The 19594-nt window shown below is 42.3% G+C and overlaps 1 protein-coding gene across 4 annotated transcripts in view; it reads left to right on the plus strand.

Moving 5' to 3' along the window:
- The first annotated feature begins 470 nt into the window (after positions 1-470).
- The window catches only part of LOC138736041 (transcriptional repressor CTCF-like), a 332424-nt gene continuing 313300 nt past the window's right edge, over positions 471-19594 (plus strand). For 3 of the 4 annotated variants that reach the window (XM_069884865.1, XM_069884863.1, XM_069884867.1), the window contains exon 1: positions 471-574. The gene's annotated coding sequence lies outside the window, so the exon portion shown is untranslated. Of the gene's footprint in view, positions 575-2861; positions 2924-19594 lie in introns of all 4 variants that reach the window. The other variant, XM_069884866.1, reaches the window with a different exon arrangement.

A 19594-nucleotide genomic window follows, 5' to 3' on the forward strand; every position in this document is an offset into this window, starting at 1 on the left:
TGGCGAGCTCTCCACTGGCCACCGTGACAGAGGTGCACCAAAGAAAAGGTACAAGGACTGCCTAAAGAAATCTCTTGGTGCCTGCCACATTGACCACCGCCAGTGGGCTGATAACGCCTCAAACCGTGCATCTTGGCGCCTCACAGTTTGGCGGGCAGCAACCTCCTTTGAAGAAGACCGCAGAGCCCACCTCACTGACAAAAGGCAAAGGAGGAAAAACCCAACACCCAACCCCAACCAACCAATTTTCCCCTGCAACCGCTGCAATCGTGTCTGCCTGTCCCGCATCGGACTTGTCAGCCACAAACGAGCCTGCAGCTGACGTGGACTTTTTACCCCCTCCATAAATCTTCGTCCGCGAAGCCAAGCCAAAGAATTTGATACAAAGAAAACTGTTACATGGCATATGATGTCATGCATATCCTATTTTGACATCAGAGTAGTTACTGTGACAACACACAATTGCCACAAGGTGACTGAGAAGTTGTCCCATCAAACTTAAAGGGACATTTGTGGCTTTTTGTTCATTCTACATTTTCCTCCAGCTTGTGACCTCTACAGATTTGTGTCTCAGGTAGGGATCAGGAAGTTATGGTATCCACTGTGCATTTTTATACTGCATATAAAGTAGCAGACCAATTAGATGATGCAGTTCCTGCCATAATTCTCCTCATACCCAATAATTTCCTTCTAGTTCAATGTTGAATATATTCAATGACTCTGCTCCAGAGATCTTGGGGTGGAGAATTCTAAAGACTCACAACTCTCTGAGAGAACAAGTTACTACTCATCTCCATCTTAAATGAGAGAACCCTTGTTCAAATCTATGGTCCTAATTCTCGATATCCCTGCTATGGAAATCATCTTCTCAGCATCTATCCTATAATTTCCCCTTAGACTCATGGATGTTTCCATCAGATCACTTCATTCTTATAAAATACTAACCTAACCTACTGAACCTCTCTTCATTTGTCAGCCTCTTCATCTCAGAAATCAACCAGATGACCCTTCTCTAGAATGAAATTATATAATTTTAAAAATATATAAGGGGGTGGTGGTGAAAGCTGGTACAATAGCAACATTTAAAAGACTAATAGACACAGGGATGTAAGAAAATTGGAGAGTTATGTGTGTGAGGAAGCTAAAAATTAGATTGCTGTGGCGTAGGTTTCCATAGGTCGGCACAACATCGTGGTCTGAAAGATGTACTCTGTTGTACTATATTCTATGTTCTTAATAATGGAATCCAACATTTTCCCAATGACTATTATTAGGATAAATGGCCTGTATTTCTCTGCTTTCTCCTTCTCTCATTTCTTGAATGTGGCTTTTCCAATCTTTTGTGGCCTTTCAAAAATCCAGAGAGTTTTAGTAAATTACACCCAAATGATCTGTTACCTCTGTTGCTATTTCCTTTGGGACCCAAGATACTGGAAGTCTAGTCAAGAGGACTTGTCAGCCTTTAGCCCAAATAATTTGGCTGGTCCATTTTATCTAATGAGAGTGGTTATGTTCAAGCTAGGACTGGATTTGAAATTAGGACAATTGTAGGCAACAGGATAACCAAGGTGTCAGATTGTGAATGGCACAGCATTACCCCTCTTATGTTTGTTCTCATCAAGATAAATATAGGAGAGCACCTTGTGTACTCAGTGTAGATAAACATATGCCTTGTTATAAAGTTTTTCTGACTACTTCAACTCATAACATATGAAGATCCAGAGACTGATCTGAAAAACAGCACACATAGGCTATTCAGATGTTGAAACTTTGTCAACTAAGCGGCATTTTGACTTGTATGCTCCCTGCATGGCTGAGCTCAGGCAAAATGTCCAAATCCTTTAAAAATAAAAGGGGTTGTCTGTTACTGAAAGAGCAGTCGTTATCAGTAATTAAGAGGGAGGGAAAAGTTGTGTTCACTTTGAGGGTTTTGTGTGTGAGATCTGCTTTTCCATTCGATGAAAAACACAGCATTCATTATTGGATCTGCTTTCTTTGCTGTCTGTCCGGCCTATTTTTTGTTGCAGTTTGAACTTTAAGATTACCTGTATTTACCCAAATTATATTTGACCATTTTTAAATGGAGCTGCAATCTTGCTATTTCTCTCTGTCCTTTCTAGCTTGAAGAGTTGGCCAGTTTGAGCCACTGAAATTACTATGGGATCTAATTACAATACTGCCATCTCATGAGCAAGGCTTCGTCAATCAGAGCACACAATTCAGTGGTTTAGGCAGCATCCATTGGCAGAAATGGGTCAGTCAACTTTCAGGTTGGGACATTTCATTGAGACTAAAACGGGAAGGGGAGATACAAGCAATATCCAGAGGTGGGAAAGGTTAAGATGTGATTGGTAATTGGACAGAAGGTAGGAGATGTGGAGAGACGGGTGGAGGGAGAGATCCACTGGGGAGGAGGGAAAGTTAGACAGAAAAGTGAAACTAGAGTACTCGAAGAAGAGATGGAAACAGTAGAACAAGATAGCAATAGGTGTAACATAAAATTAGAAAAATCGATCTTCATGCCATTGGGTTTAAGGGTTTCTAGGATGACCAGATGGTCCTCAAGATTATACTTGGCTTCACCCTGGCAATGGATGAGGACCCACTCTCAGTGATTTCATCTGTGACCTGTATCTCCACATTTTCTGTCTATCCAATAGCCTGCCACCTCTTGCCCTTCCCTAACTTTCACCCTTTGATATTACTGGTATCTTCTCTTCCTACTTTACTCTTGGCAAGAGGACCTGATTCAAAATACTGACTGACCATTTGCATCTGCAAGTTTTTGTATTTCACAGTAAGTTAAAATCAGAATCAGAATTTATTGTCATGAACGAGTCATGAAATTCGTTGTTTTGCAGCAACATCACGGAGCAAACATTCATGTAAACCACCTTACAACAACGAATAAAAATAGTGCACAGTAAGTTAAAGTAAGGCAATGTCTTCGGTTCATTGATCATTCAGGAATCTGATGGCAGCGGGGAAGAAGCTGACCTTGTGCCGTTCAGTGCTCATCTTTAGACTCCTGTACCTTTTTCCTGATGGTAGCAGAGTGAAGGGGGCATGGTCTGGGTGGTGGGGGTCCTTGAGGATAGAGGCAGATTTCTTAAAACATTGCCTCTTGTAGATGTCCTTTTTTTTGAAGATTTTATTTTTTATTTGCATCAATAACAAATACAGTACTTATCCATAATCGTGCAGAATAAAAAAAATGCAAAAAGAATACATAATTTTATATTTTCTCTCCCCTACCCTCCTCCCTCCCTCCCCAAAAGAGTGAAAAAGAAGGAAAAGCCTGTCTGAATTAATCATATATCCTTCACTGACTAATTCAATTTCAAATTTACAAACATAATCTTAGACCTTAAATTAACTAGGGTGAGTTGGAGTGGGAGCACCATAGATCAGGGGTTCCCAACCTGGGGTACATGTACCCTCAGTGGTCCATTTCCACTTTTCAGGGGGTACATTGGGTCTGAGAGAATAACCACTACTGAACAATACATGGTGTTGTAATCTGCAGTCAGATTGCACAATGTTCTGTTTTTTTAATCCTTAATTTTTAGGGGTACATGGGAACAAAAAGGTTGGGAACCCCTGCCATAGATTAACTCTTAGCAATAAAATCCATACAAGTCTTCCAAATCTTATAAAAATTTTCTGGTTGATTCCGTAAATAATGCATTATTTTCTCTAATGATATACAGTTTTGTAATTCCATTTGCTATCTATTCAACCCCACATTATTGTCTAGTTTCCACGTTACAGCCATACATTTCTTTGCTACTGCTATTGCTACAATTAAAAACTTCCTCTGAATAAATATCTAACTTCAAATCATGAATATCCGCTACAAAAATATTTTTGGGTCTTTTGGAATCTTCATAATTTGTCCCAGTAAAATACTAATATCTTCCCAAGATTTTTCTACTTTTTCACATTGCCATACTGCATGTAAAAAGGTAGCTACCTCTTTATTACATCTAAAACATTGATCAGAGCAATTTGAAATAAGTCTGTAATTTATGTGAAGTATAATATAATTGATGTAAAAAATTAAATTGTACCATTTTATATCTGACAATAATTGTGTTGGTTACACTTTCATAACATAGTTTTGACCATACTTCTTGAATTTGTATATTTAAATCTCTTTCACATTGTAATTTAGATTATTTTCTGCATAGTCTATTGCAGTTTTATATACATATTAGTAATAAATCTTTTTAAATATTCAAATTGACAGTTCAGTTAATCTAAAATTCATCCTAACTTTCTTTTTAAGTATGATTTAAGTATTATTAGGTCAAAAGTAAAAAAACCCCATAAACCAATCCTTTTGTGGCAGCGCACATCCTCATGGCGAACCGGCCTTGCTTGTATCACCACGTGGCGGGGCAGCCATGGGGAAATGGCGTCATCAGAGGTTTCTCTCTGACTCCAGCATCCCTTCCAGCGCCCACCCTGGGCAGTGATTATGATGTCACAATGCACCAGGTGACTGAGCTCATGCTGCCCTTATAGGGGCGCGCTGAATTTGAATAAAAATGACCTTCGGTGTGGCAGCAGTGATTTCCTTCAGCTCCTGCAAGCACCACAGTGGTGACCCCAACGGGCCCAGACGGCTATCTGGACCCACGATGGATGCAGCCGAGGTGAACGCAGTAGCCCTCAAACTTCCCCTTTTCTGGCCCCATCACCCACGGACGTGGTTCGGGCAGGCGGAGGCGGAGGCACAATTCCACCTCCGCAGCATCTTAGCCGACACCACAAAATTTTACCACGCTGGACCAGGACATGACAGCGAGGGTGGACGACATCATTCACCGACCACCAGCAGTGGGCAAGTATACCGCCCTCAAAAATCTACTCCTGGGGAAGTTTGGCCTCACATCCCAGCAGTGTGCTTCCAGGCTCTTACACCTGGATGGGTTAGGGGATCTCAGCCCTCATGGACGAAATGCTGGCCCTGGTGGAGGATCGTGAACTGTGTTTCCTCTTCTGCCAGATATTCCTTGAACAGATGCCAGAAGATATACGGCTCCATCTGTCCGAAGAGGACTTTTCTGACCCCTGCAAGGCCGCACCCTGGGCAGATGCCCTCTGGCATGCAAAACAGGAGAACAAGGCACCCCTTAACCAAGTCTCCAAGCTGGGGTCCTGCTGTCTGCAGGATACCCCCAAGCACAAGCCGGAGGAATCCCAGTCAACATGATGCTTTTATCACCAGCATTGGGGAGTGAAAGCCCGTAAGTGCTGCCAGCCCTGCGACTTCCAAGGAAATAGCCAGGCCAACCGCCGTTGATGGCTGCGACGGTTAGCCATGTGAACAGCCTCCTTTACATCACTGACAAGTCCATTGGCTGCCGGTTCCTGGTGGACACAGGGGCCGAGCTGAGCACCCTCCCCCCTAAAGCGCTGGAAACTCGCACCCGGACCCCTGGTCCATCCCTGCGGGCTGCCAATGGTTCCGCAATCAAGACCTATGGCACCCATAGGGCACAGATACAGATCTGGGATGAAAGGTTCACTTGGAAGTTTGTCCTAGCCTCGGTGGGCACCGCACTGTTAGGGGCTGATTTCCTAAGGGCTCACTGTCTGCTGGTTGCCATGAGGGGCAGGAGGCTGCTCAACGCCAGCACCTTTCGCTCAGAGCACCTGGGCACAGCAGACAATGAGAGACCCAAAATCGCCACGGTAGCCACCGCCACAGACGATTTTGCCGAGATCCTCAGTGAGTTCCCTGCCATCCTGGAGCCACACTTTGATGTCTTCACCCCTGCCATGGAGTTTTCCATCACATCTCCATGCAAGGCCTCCCACTGCATGCTAGAGGTAGGAGGCTGCCACCAGAGAAGCTAAAACAGGCAAAGGAGGAATTCTCCAGGCTCCAGGAGCTGGGCATAGTTCGGCGGTCGGATAGTGCTTGGGCGGTGCCACTGCACATGGTCTCAAAGTCATCAGGGGGTTGGAGGCCCTGCGGAGACTATAGGCAGCTAAACGATGCCATAACTCCAGAGAGGTACCCGGTTCCCCATATCCAGGACTTCGCGACCAACCTCCACGGCACGCGGTTCTTTTCAAAAGTCAATCTGGTGCGCGGATACCACCAGATCCCAGTTCACCCCGATGACATTGGAAAGACCGCCATTATCACCTCTTTCAGCTTATTTGAATTCATCCAGATGCCGTTCGGGTTGAAGAACATGGCCCAGTCGTTCCAGCGCCTCATGGATGCAGTGGGTAGGGATTTGGACTTTGTCTTTATCTACCTAGTTGACATCCTGGTAGCCAACTGCAGCCACAAGGCCTATCTCTGTACCCTGTTCACCCAGCTGGCAGAATTCTGTCTCACGGTCACAAGGCCAAATGCCAGTTTGGGAAACAGACATTGCAGTTCCTGGGCACACCATCTCATTGTCTGGGGCAGCTCCGGCACCGGAGAAAGTGGCAGCCATCCAGCGTTTTCCCAAACTATCGTCACTCAAGGGCATGCAGGAATTCGTGGGAATGGTAAATTTTTACCAAAGATTCATCCCCAACGCCATCCACATCATGTGCCCTCTTTTTGCGCTGATCACGACGAAAGAGAAGACCCTGGCCCGGTCAGAGGAGGCAGACGAGGCCTTCACTGCAATGAAACAGGCCCTCGCAGGGGTGACTTTGTTGGTGCACCAGCTCCCAGAAGCACAAATGGCGCTCTCAGTCGATGCTTCCACCATGGCGGTCAGGAGAGTACTGGAACAGTGGCTAGGCTGGCCTTTATCAGTAAGCAGTTGCGGCCACCGGAACTTAAATACAGTGCTTTCGACCGCGAACTCCTGGCGCTGTACCTGGTCATCCGCCACTTCCGATACTTCTTGGAGGGCAGAACTTTCACCGTTTTTACTGATCACAAGCCCCTCACCCAAGCACTGGCTATGGCCAAGGACTCGTGGTCGGTCAGGCAACAGTGCCACCTGTCCTATGTGTCCAAATTCACGACAGACATCCAGCACAGGGCAGGCAAGGACAATGTGGTCGCGGATGCGCTCTCCCGCCTGGCCATCAGCATGCTAGCTCCTGGCCTCGATTACATGCAACTAGCGCAGGCCCAGCAGCACGATGCTGAAACTCAAGCTCTCCGGACTGCCATCTCAGGTCTCCAGCTTGAGGATATCCAGCTTCCTGACTCTGCCCAGCCGCTGCTCTGTGACACCTCCACCGGCTCACTGCGCCCGGTAGTTCCACAGGAGCGGAGGGCAAGGGTCGTCAGCTCTATCCACGATCTCGCCCACCCCTCAGTAAAAACTACCGTGCATATGGTGGCACAGCAATTCGTCTGGCATGGCCTCAAGAAGGAGGTGGCAGCGCTAAACTGCAACTGCATCAGGTGCCAGACGTCTAAAGTCCACAGGCACAGGCAAGCCCCTGTTCAACATTTCAACTCGGCAACGCAGAGGTTCCAGCAAATTCACGTGGATGTCGTGGGCCCCTTGCTGGTGTCCAGGGAGTCGTGGTACCAGTTTACCATAGTGGAAAGAGCAACCAGGTGGCCGGAAGCGTCAGCGGAGACATGTGCGAGAGCCCTGGTCAGCCAGTGGATCGCTTGTTTCGGCGTGCTGGTGGAAATCACGACTGACAGAGGCGCCCAATTTACCTCCACACTATGGTTGCACCTGGCAAGGCTTTTAGGGGTAACACCACCAAGGAGAACCTGCAAGCCTTGTCAGCAGAAATGATTTACTGTGTACTACTCCCCCTGCCAAGTGAACTCTTTGGCCTGGAGGTTGAGACGACGCACAATGAAGGTGAGCTGCTCATGGACCTCCGTAAACGACTGGGCAACCTAACCCCGCTGCCCCCATCGTATCATGGCACCCGACCATCCCATTGACTGAAAGATCTGGACGTGGCACAATTTGTGTTCATCTGGAGAGGACCACAGAGGGCTCCGCTGCAGCGCCCGAACGAAGGGCCGTACAAGGTTCTCTGGCGGTCGGGTGGGACTTTTACTTTAGATGTCGGGGGCAGGGAAGAACTGTTTACTGTGGACCACTTGAAGGCTGCTCATTTGGACTTATCACAGCCGGTGCAAACGGTCGTGCCCAAGTGCCGGCTGCCAAAGTGACAGGACGCGTAGCCGGTTCTGGGGGGTGGTGGGTTGTGTGGTGGCGCACATCCTCATGGCAATCCGGCCCCGTTTGTATCGCCACGTGACGGGGCAGCCATGGGGAAATGGTGTCATCAGAGGTTTCTCTCTGACTCCAGCATCCCTTCCAGTGCCCACCCTAGGCAGCGATTATGACATCACAATGTACCAGGTGACTGAGTTCATGCTGCCCTTAAAGGGGCGCGCTGAATTTGAATAAAAACAGTCATTAACGACCTTCGGTGTGGCAGCAGTGATTTCCTTCAGCTCCTGCAAGCACCACACTTTATCCTTTTTATTCCACAGTTATACCAAATATCAAAAAATGAATTATTAATTGTAAAGTAGATGTCCTTGATGGAGTGAAGTCTGGTGCCTGTGATTTTGCAGGCCGAGTTAACAACCGTCTGGAGATTTTTCTTGTCCTGAGCATTGGCACTTCTGTACTAGACAGTGATGGAACCAGCCAGAATGCTTGCCATGGAACACCTGTCAAAATTTTCAAGAGTTTTTGGTGACATACTAAATCTCCTCCATCCCCTCATATAGACGCTGGCAAGCTTTCTTCATTATTTCTTTGACGTGGAGGCTCCAGGACTGTCCTCAACAATGTTTACGCCCAGGAATTTGACATTTTTGACCCTCTCCACTACTGAGCCCTCAATGAGGGCTGGATCATGTTCTCCTGACTTCCTCCTGAAGTCCACAAACATCTCCTTGGTTTTGCTAACATTGAGTGCAAGTTTGTTAGTGTGACACAACTCAACAAGCTGATCTGTCTCCCTCTTGTACGCTTCCTCATTGCCATTTGTAATTCTGCTGACAACCATGGTGTCATTGGCACATTTGTAGATAGAATTGGAAATGTGCCTGGCCACACAGTCATGAGTGTAGAGTGAGTAGAGCAGTGGGCTAAGCACACATCCTTAAGGTGCGCATATGCTTCCTATTTGTACTGACTGTGGTCTTCCAATAAGGAACTCAAGGATCCAGTTGAAGAGGGGTGTACAAAGGTCCAGGGTTGGGAGCTTGTTGACCAACACTGAGGTTGAAGGTGGAGCTGTAGTCTATGAAGAGCAGAAGTATGTATGAATTGCCCTTTTTTAGGTGACCCAGAGCTGAGTGGAGTTCCAGCGACATTGCATCTACTGTGGAACGATAGTGTCGATGGGTGAATGGCAGTGGCTCCAGACCTCTGTTTCGGTACATGATAATTCTGGCCATGACCAACTCTCAAAGCATTACACCACAATAGATGTTAGGCCCAAAATTTTGGCAATATATCTTTGTCTCCTAATGGACACTGATAAGACTGGCCATCCGCCACTTAGCATTTCAGTGAGTTTGACCACAGAGTGTAGACAGAGTGCAGGGCACAGACACTGATGTGACCACAGTGTACAGGACACTGGCACTATACTGACCACAGCTCACAGTGCACTGCACTGGCACTCTACTGACCACAGCTCACAGTGCAGGGCATTAGCACGCTACTGACCACAGCTCACAGCGCAGAAGAATCCTTACAGTTGATGGCTGTAAATGAATATGCTTTGAGAAATCAAACCAAGTTCTGGCCTCTCAGCGCATGTTTCAAAATTGTCAATCTGATCTGGTCCCATTTCTAGCTGTTGTCCCAGATTCCTCGGCACTTTCCTTGTCCAGGTACCTGTCCAAATGTCCATGAAACTGTGAATGTAGCCATCTCTGCCACTCACTCTGGCGGCTTGTTGCAAACAACTACATGTGATGGACATAATCTTGGAGCAATCTATGACTTGCAAAGTGTTACTGCACATTCTGCAGCACTTTGTGACATCATAATGTGGAGAACAAAGCTGTTCAAACCACTCCACTTGTGGTCTATCCAAGGCTCTCTGTGTATCTACACAGGTTCAGCATGTTTCTGACAAGGAGATCCAGTGCAATCATTGTGTGTGGCATTGCCTCTATAGATGCAGATCTCCAACAACTCACTCTTACAATCCTCAGGTCACTGGAACTTCTTACCAAAATGTGTCAAATACCAAAGAGTTATATCCATATCTTAGAGTTCTTCTGTCCTGTTCTTTTTTTTAAAAATTTTTTTATATTTCACACTATAAACCATATTGACCAAGATACATACAGACATTTTTCTTCTTAAATATATACAGTGTCGTTTTCTCCCCTTTTTCCCCCCTCCCTTCCCTCCCTCCCTCACTCCCTTCCCCATTTATTTAAAGTTCAATCTATAAGATACATTAAACCCATTAAACAATGTTGTCACTTAATAAAAATAAACAAGAAATTTTACTGAGTCAGTTCTTTTCGTTCTCTTCTCCTTCTGTCATTTTAGGTGGTGGAAGTCCACGGTAGGATTTCTCTATTGTGTTTCATGTATGGCTCCCATATTTGTTTGAATATTGTAATGTTATTTCTTAAATTATATGTTATTTTTTCTAATGGAATACATTTATTCATTTCTATGTACCATTGTTGTATTCTCAAGTTGTCTTCTAATTTCCAGGTTGACATAATACATTTTTTTGCTATAGCTAGGGCTATCATAACAAATCTTTTTTGTGCTCCATCCAAATTGAGTCCAAATTCTTTGTTTCTTATATTACTTAGGAGGAAGATCTCTAGGTTTTTTGGTCTATTGCTTTTTGTGATTTTATTTAATATCTGGTTTAGATCTTCCCAAACTTTTTCCACTTTCTCACATGTCCAAATTGCATGAATTGTTGTTCCCATTTCCTTTTTACAGCGAAAACATCTGTCAGATACTGTTGGGTCCCATTTATTTAACTTTTGAGGTGTAATGTATAGCCTGTGTATTCAGTTATATTGTATCATACGTAACCTCGTGTTTATTGTATTTCTCATAGTTCTGGAGCATAACTTCTCCCATGTTTCATTCTTTATCTTTATGTTTAGATCTTGTTCCCATTTTTGTTTAGGTTTACCGTTTGTTTCCTCGTTCTCCTTTTCTTGCAGTTTGATGTACATGTTTGTTACAAACTTTTTAATTATCATTGTGTCTGTAATCACATATTCAAAATTGCTTCCTTCTGGTAACCTCAGACTGTTTCCCAATTTGTCCTTCAAGTAGGTTTTCAGTTGGTAGTATGCAAACATTGTATTGTGAGTTATATTATATTTATCCTTCGTTTGTTCAAAGAATAATAATTTTTTTCCCGAAAAACAATTTTCTATTCTTTTGATCCCTTTTCTCTCCCATTCTCTAAAGGAAAGGTTATCTATTGTGAAAGGGATTAGCTGATTTTGCGTCAATATTAGTTTTGGTAGTTGGTAATTTGTTTTATTCCTTTCTACATGAATCTTCTTCCAAATGTTGAGCAGATGATACAATACCAGTGAATTCCTACGTTGCACCAATTTTTCATCCCATTTATATAGTATATGTTGAGGTATCTTCTCACCTATTTTATCTAGTTCTAATCTAGTCCAATCTGGTTTTTCCCTTGTTTGATAAAAATCTGATAGGTATCTTAATTGTGCGGCTCTATAATAATTTTTAAAGTTTGGTAGTTGTAAGCCTCCTTGCTTGTACCATTCTGTTAATTTATCTAGTGCTATCCTCGGTTTCCCCCCTTTCCATAAGAATTTCCTTATTATTTTCTTTAACTCCTTGAAGAATTTCTCTGTTAGGTGTATTGATAATGACTGAAATAGGTATTGTATCCTTGGGAAAATGTTCATTTTAATACAGTTTATCCTTCCTATCAGTGTTAGTGGTAAGTCTTTCCAATGCTCTAAGTTGTCTTGTAATTTTTTCATTAATGGATAGTAATTGAGTTTATATAGATGGCCGAGGTTTTTATTTAGTTGTATACCTAGATATCGCATTGCTTGTGTTTGCCATCTAAATGGCGATTCTTTCTTAAACTTTGTGAAATCCGCATTATTCATTGGCATTGCTTCACTTTTATTTGCGTTGGAGAAGTACCCCGATACTTCTCCATATTCCTTCAATTTCCTATGTAATTCTTTTATTGATATTTCTGGTTCTGTTAAGTATATTATAACGTCATCTGCAAATAGACTGATTTTATATTCCTTCTCTTTTATTTTTATCCATTTTATTTTATTTTCTGTTCTTATCAGTTCTGCTAGTGGTTCTATAGCTAACGCGAACAGTGAGGGAGATAGTGGACATCCCTGCCTTGTTGATCTGCTTAAGTTAAATTGTTTTGATATATATCCATTTACTGTCACTTTCGCCAATGGCCCCTTATATAATGCTTTAATCCAATTAATATATTTCTCTGGTAGGCTGAATTTTTGTAGTACTTTGAATAAATAATTCCATTCTACTCTGTCAAAGGCCTTCTCTGCGTCTAAAGCAACTGCTACTGTTGGCGTTTTATTCCCTTCTACTGCATGAATTAAGTTAATAAATTTACAGATATTGTTTGTTGTTCGTCTTTTTTTAATAAATCCAGTTTGGTCTAGATTTACTATTTTTGGTACATAGTCGGCTAATCTGTTTGCTAATAGTTTAGCTATCATCTTATAATCTGTGTTAAGTAAAGATATTGGTCTATATGACGCTAGTGCAAGTGGATCTTTCCCTGTCTTTGGTATTACTGTAATTATTGCTGTTTTGCATCAATCTGGTATGCTTTGTGTTTTATCAATCTGGTTGACTACTTCCAGAAGGGGAGGAATTAATAAGTCTTTAAATGTTTTATAGAATTCTATTGGGAATCCATCCTCTCCTGATGTTTTATTGTTCGGTAGTTTTTTTAATATCTCCTGTAATTCTTCTATTTCAAATGGTTTTATTAATTTATTTTGCTCCTCTGTTTGTAATTTCGGTAGTTCAATTTTAGTTAGAAATTCATCTATTTTGTCTTCTTTCCCTTCGTTTTCAGTTTGATGAAGTTTGATGAAGTTTTCATTGATCTCCGTTGGATTATATGTAATTTGTTTGTCCTTTTTCCTTAATGCCAATACCATTCTTTTAGTTTGTTCTGTTTTAAGCTGCCACGCTAGAATTTTGTGCGTTTTTTCTCCTAGCTCATAATATTTCTGTTTTGTTTTCATTATGTTCTTCTCCACCTTATATGTTTGTAGTGTTTCATATTTTTTTTTATCTGCCAATTCTCTTCTTTTAGTTGTATCTTCCTTTATTGCTAATTCTTTTTCTATATTTGTTATTTCCCTTTCCAACTGTTCTGTTTCCCGATTGTAGTCCTTCTTCATCTTAGTTACATAACTTATTATTTGCCCTCTGATGAATGCTTTCATTGCGTCCCATAGTATAAACTTATCTTTCACTGATTCCGCATTTATTTCAAAGTACATTTTAATTTGTCGCTCAATGAATTCTCTAAAATCCTGTCTTTTAAGTAGCATGGAGTTTAATCTCCATCTATACATTCTTGGTGGGATGTCCTCTAGCTCTATTGCCAGTAATAGGGGTGAGTGGTCCGATAATAGTCTAGCTTTATATTCTGTTTTCCTAACTCTCCCTTGAATATGGGCTGATAACAGGAATAGGTCTATCCTTGAGTATGTTTTATGTCTACCCGAATAGTATGAATATTTCTTTTCCTTTGGGTGTTGTTTCCTCCATATATCCAAAAGTTGCATTTCTTGCATCGATTTAATTTTTAATTTGGTTACTTTGTTCTTTCTGTTAGTTTTTTTCCCAGTTTTATCCATGTTTGAGACCAAATTAAGGTTAAAATCCCCTCCTATTAGTATGTTCCCTTGCGTATCTGCTATCTTCAAAAATATACCTTGCATAAATTTTTGATCTTCTTCATTAGGTGAATATACATTGAGTAAATTCCAAAATTCTGAATATATCTGACATTTTATCATTACATATCTCCCTGCTGGATCTATTATTTCCTCTTCTATTTTGATTGGTACATTTTTATTGATTAATATAGCTACTCCTCTGGCTTTTGAATTATATGATGCTGCTGTTACATGTCCTATCCAATCTCTCTTTAATTTCTTATTCTCCATTTCAGTTAAATGTATTTCTTGTACGAATGCTCTATCAATTTTTTATTTTTTTCAGTAAATTTAACAGTTTCTTCCTTTTGAATTGGTTATGTATTGCATTAATATTTAAAGTCATATAGTTCAACATAGTCATTTCATACTTTGTTTATCTTTCCTTTCCGTTTCCTCATCACCACCTTTCCTTCTTATCCATTTCTGCTTTCTTTTTTTGAACACATTATAAGACAACATTTCTAAAACATAAAATATTTCCACTATTCTCATATCTAAAATTCCTTTAACCCCAATAGTCTCTCCCCTTTCTGAGTTGCCCTTTGACCCTTGTCGGGCAACCACATCTCCCCTCTTCATTTGGATTTGCAAATCCGCTCGCAAGCGTCAACTGATTTCGCATTGACTGTATTTCTTCCCCACCCAGCCCCCCAGAAAAGATTTTAATCTTCATATATAACAAAGGTCACTCTCTTAATTCCCTCCTTACTTCCTTTCTTCCCTTTCTTTCCCTTCTTAGTTATTACCTATACTCTATTTTTTATATATACACATATATATACATGCACACATACACACATATATATATACCTACATACACACATACATATAGTTTGTTGTCATTTTTGTTCTTGTTACATCTCTTCATCTCTCTGTCTCTTTTGTAGTTGTTCTGCAAATTTACGTGCTTCTTCCGCATCCGAGAATAGTTTGTTTTGCTGCCGAGAATAACTATTTTAAGTACCACTGGGTATTTTAACATAAATTTATAACCTTTTTTCCATAGGATCGTTTTTACTGCATTGAACTCCTTTCTCTTCTTCAGGAGTTCAAAACTTATATCTGGATAGAAAAAATTTTTTTGACCCTTGTATTCCAGTGGTTTTTTGTCTTCTCTTATTTTTTTCATTGCCTTCTCCAATATATTTTCTCTTGTTGTATATCTTAGGAATTTTACTAGAATGGATCTTGGTTTTTGTTGTGGTTGTGGTTTAGGGGCTAATGTTCTGTGTGCCCTTTCTATTTCCATTTCTTCCTGTAATTCTGGTTTTCCTAGGACCCTGGGGATCCATTCTTTTATATATTCTTTCATATTTTTGCCTTCTTCATCTTCTTTAAGGCCCACTATCTTTATATTATTTCTTCTATTATAGTTTTCTATTATATCTATCTTCTGAGCTAACAGCTCATGTGTCTCTTTCACTTTTTTATTAGATTCTTCTAATTTCTCTTTTAAGTCCTCTACTTCCATTTCTACAATTATTTTTTGTTCTTCCATATTTTCCACTCTTTTTCCTATCTCTGACATGACCATTTCTATATTATTCATTTTTTCTTCTGCATTCTTAATTCTTCTTTTTATCTCATTAAATTCTTGTAATTGCCATTCTTTCACTGATTCCATATATTCTTTAAAAAAAGATACATCCATTGTCTTGCCTTTCTCTTCTTCTTCCACTTCTTTCTGTTCTTCTTCTTCTTCCTCTGGATTGACCATCTGTTGTTTCCTTGTTTTCTTTTTACCCTCTTCTTTCTTGTTGTCGTTATTGTCTGTGTTCTGCACCTGCTGCTGTGTTGCAGGTGTCTCTCTCAGCTGTGGAGATCGACTCTGCAGCTGTTCCCCCCTCCCGTCAGTGTGTTTTTTTTTCATGCGCGGTTGCGCATTTTTACTCGGCTCTGTGAGCCATTTTTGTAGTCTCGAGCCCGAGACTTCCACTGACCTGAGGGAGCGGGCTTCTCTCTCCGCCGTGGGCCTCTTCGGACAGGTAAGGCCTTCTCCTTCTTCCGACGTTCTTTCTTCCTCTTTTCTTCCCGTTGTTTTCGACTTTTCTCTCTTCGCTGCTATTTTCTTCTCACCTTTATTTTTACTTTATTGTAAATTTTAATCTTGTACCTTTGTGCTTTGTGTGTTTTTTTTAAACTTTTTGGGAGAGGGCCGGGATTCCCTGACCGGCCACTACTCCATCACGTGACTCCCCTCAACAGCCTCATTGAGTGTTTCCTCCACCAATTGAAAGCAGTGTTAACAGCAGGTGGTGATATGTCTATTTGCCCATGGTTCTCCTTGGTGTGTGTACTGCTGGAATAGTGGATTATAGATGTTCAGTGGCAGAGATGGTATATGGCACCACAATTACTTTTCCGAGCGAGTTTGTGAATCCGACTCCAAGGACAGCGCTCCACAATCCAGCAAGTTATGTTCACCGTCTTCAGGGAAGCTAGAGATTGCTCGAACCTCCACCTACTGGATGTGACATGCGTCACCTGCAGTGTATGTGCTGGATGATTTACAATGCTGTATACATGTGTTCCTTCGACATGAAGCTGTTTGCAAACCACTTCAGCTCGTTTACAAGGGGCCTTTTGAAGTCTTGCAATGCCCCCCAAAGACTTTTGTGATTCGCAGAAATGGGAAAACTGACATGGTCTCTATTGACAGATTGAAGCCTGCATATATCGACAGTCCATGTTTTACATCCCTGAGCAGGGACCCTAGCTACCAGCTTCTCTCCACAGCCAATCTGCTTTCCCTCTGTTGGGACATCCTCCCTCCTCCCAAACCCCCTGCAGGCTTCCTTTGTATCCTTTTTGGTTCTGACAAACAGACCCCAACCTGAAGCTTTGACTGTTTCTTCCCCCACAGATGCAAGCTGACTCGCTGAGTGTTTCTAACATTGTTGTTTTTCAAGTGAAGTTTATTGTCATCTGATTGCACAACCTGACAAAACAGCGTTCTCCGGTCCTCGGTGCAAAACAGGCAGATCCACAACCAGACATAACACATACAGACGAACAGTACATATGCAGGACAAGTATTCAGATATACAAATAAATGAATAAATATTGTTTTATGAATATGAGAGTCTTGGATGGGTTGTGTGAGCAGTTCCTCTGGTCATTCAGCATTCTCACTGCCCATAAGAAGAAGCTGTTCCTCAGCTTGGTGGTACTGGCCCTGATGCTCCTGTATCTCTTACTCGACGTGAGGAGCTGTAAGATGCTGTATGCTGGGCAGAAGGGGGTCCTCAGTGATTTTGCGCACCCTCTTCAGACAATGATCCAGTATATCACATTGATGGGATGGGAGAGTGGGGGAAGGGAGCTCCAGTGATCTTCTCTGCCACTCTTATAGTCCTAGATCCTGTAGAAGGTTGACCTAATGGTGGCTGGCAGCCTTGCGCTTCAGTCTTCTCAGGAAGTGCAGTCACTGTTGCGCCTTCCTGACAAGTGAGAAGAAGTTGTGTGTTCACAATAGGTCACTAGTTAAATGAACTCTAAGGAACTTGGTGCTCTCCACTCTCTCTGCTACAGAGTTGATATGTAGTGGAGGGTGGTTATTCCTGGCCCTCATTCATATCCTTTGTCTTATTCACATTGAGACTCAGGTTGTTACTCTCATACCATTTCACAAGTTTATTTTGATTTAAATTTCCAATCTATGCAGTTCAGGCATTCCATGAACTGCTAAATGAAGAAAATTCAAGTGCACAGTGTTCCTGGAATGTGGTGATATGTAATTTACACCACTAGGTCACCAGGGGTCAGCCCAGTGACCTTGTATATAAAGCAGTCCAGAGCTACAGTCTAACCTTCCAGGTTCGTCTTGCAGAGAGACAAGACCTCTTTGCGTACATATTAGTTTATTAAAGCTGTCGTATACTCACACTACTGGTGTGGTTATTGTCAGTACATGGAATCATTCCCATCTCTCTTGCACAGCTCAACACAAGGGAAATTGCAAGCTTGCTTTCTGGTTGTACCAGGATTCCTTCCTCTGGCTCGATGCCTCTTCTTGTTGACAAAATGGCAATTCCTTGCAGTTTTGTGTGTCCAGAGTTCAAAGGTACTAGCTAATTCAACAGTATGTCGGAGGGAAGCAAACAACACTGGAAGCATTCAGCAAGCGGGCAGCATCTGGCGAAGGGCTTTTGATGGAAAACACTGTTTCTCTTTCCATGGACACTCTCTGAACCTGTTGCAGTGTTTTCTGATTTTTGGCAGAGGTTCAGTAAGTTGCTTGGCCTTTGTGTGTGCCTTGCAGAGGGATACAGGAAGGTTATATCAGTAGGCAAAATAGTGAGGGATGGATCCTGATGTGGGAAGTATCCATTTTGAGAGGAAAAGAAGAATGTTGTTTAAATGAAGAGAGAACATTGAGGTCGTGAGGGATCTGGGTGAGAGAACATGAGGTAGTGAGGGATCTGGGTGAGAGAACATTGAGGTAGTGAGGGATCTGGGTGACCTTTTGCATGGTGCAGAAAGTTGGATGCAGGTAGGATGTGTAATGTGCCAGAGGACTGGGACATTGGTCTTTATGGAACAAGGAATGGAGTATCAACTCTCCTGGGTGTTGGTGAGACCGCAGCTGGAGTGTGGGTTGTGTATCTTTCTGTAAACTTCTGAGAAGTTAACTAGGTTGATTCCTGTGAATCCTGTGAATACCACTTCACTGTAGTTTAGGAAGATGTGAAATGATCTTATCAAAGCAGAAGGTTTTCAAGGACTTTACAGGGAGGATGGTGAGGAGGTTATTTCCCTTGTCAGGGAATGTGGAATGAAGGAGTGTGTTTTTAGAAGAAGTTATCTCTCGTTTAAGATGGAGATGAGGAGGAATTTCCTCTCTCAGCATTCAGGTCTTTAGAATTCTTTATAAAAAATGCTGGAGAAACTCAGCAGGTGGAAGACAAGAGTTAATCAACCATGGAATTTAATGGGTCAGGCAGCATCTGTGGAAGCAAATAGATGGTCAATATTTCATGCTGAAATCCTTCATCAGGTCATATTGTTGATCTTGGGGAATGAAGGGGATTGGGAAACAGACAGGATAATGGAGCTTAGGCCAGGATCAAATCACCCATGACTTTATTGAGTGGAGGAGTGGGTTTGAGGGTCCACTTAATGAGAAGCATAAATGGGGTAGTCAAACCAGAACCTTTATCTCAGTTAAAAATCAAATATCAGAGAACATGGACACAAGTTGTGGACAAGGAAAGAAAGTTTCAAGCAGGTGTGCAGGGCAAGAGCTTTACACAGAGAGTGGAACAGGCTGCCAGCAGCAGTGTAAGTAGATGCAATAGTCATGTTTACAAGGCTTCCAGACGGACACATGAAGAATCAGGGAATGAAGGGTCCAAGCAGAAGAGATTTATCTTCATTTGGGCATCATTGAGATGATGAGAGGCATTAATTGTGTAGATAGAGGCTTTTTACCAGGGCTGAAATGGTTGCCACAACTGGACATGGGTTTAAGGTGCTGGGGAGTAGGGAGAGAGGCGATGTCAGGGTAATTTTTTTTATGCAGAGAATGGTGGGTCCATGGACCGGGATGATGCCGGCAACGGTAGTGGAGGCAGATAAGTTAGAGTCCTTTAAGTGTCTTTTGGATAGGTCCATGGAGCTTAGAAAAATAGAGGGCTATGGGAAAGTCTAGTAATTTCTAAGCTAGGCACATGATCAGCACAACTTTGTGAGCTGAAGGGCCTG

Source organism: Narcine bancroftii, chromosome 6 (assembly GCF_036971445.1).
Source record: "Narcine bancroftii isolate sNarBan1 chromosome 6, sNarBan1.hap1, whole genome shotgun sequence".
Classification (NCBI taxonomy): domain Eukaryota; kingdom Metazoa; phylum Chordata; class Chondrichthyes; order Torpediniformes; family Narcinidae; genus Narcine; species Narcine bancroftii.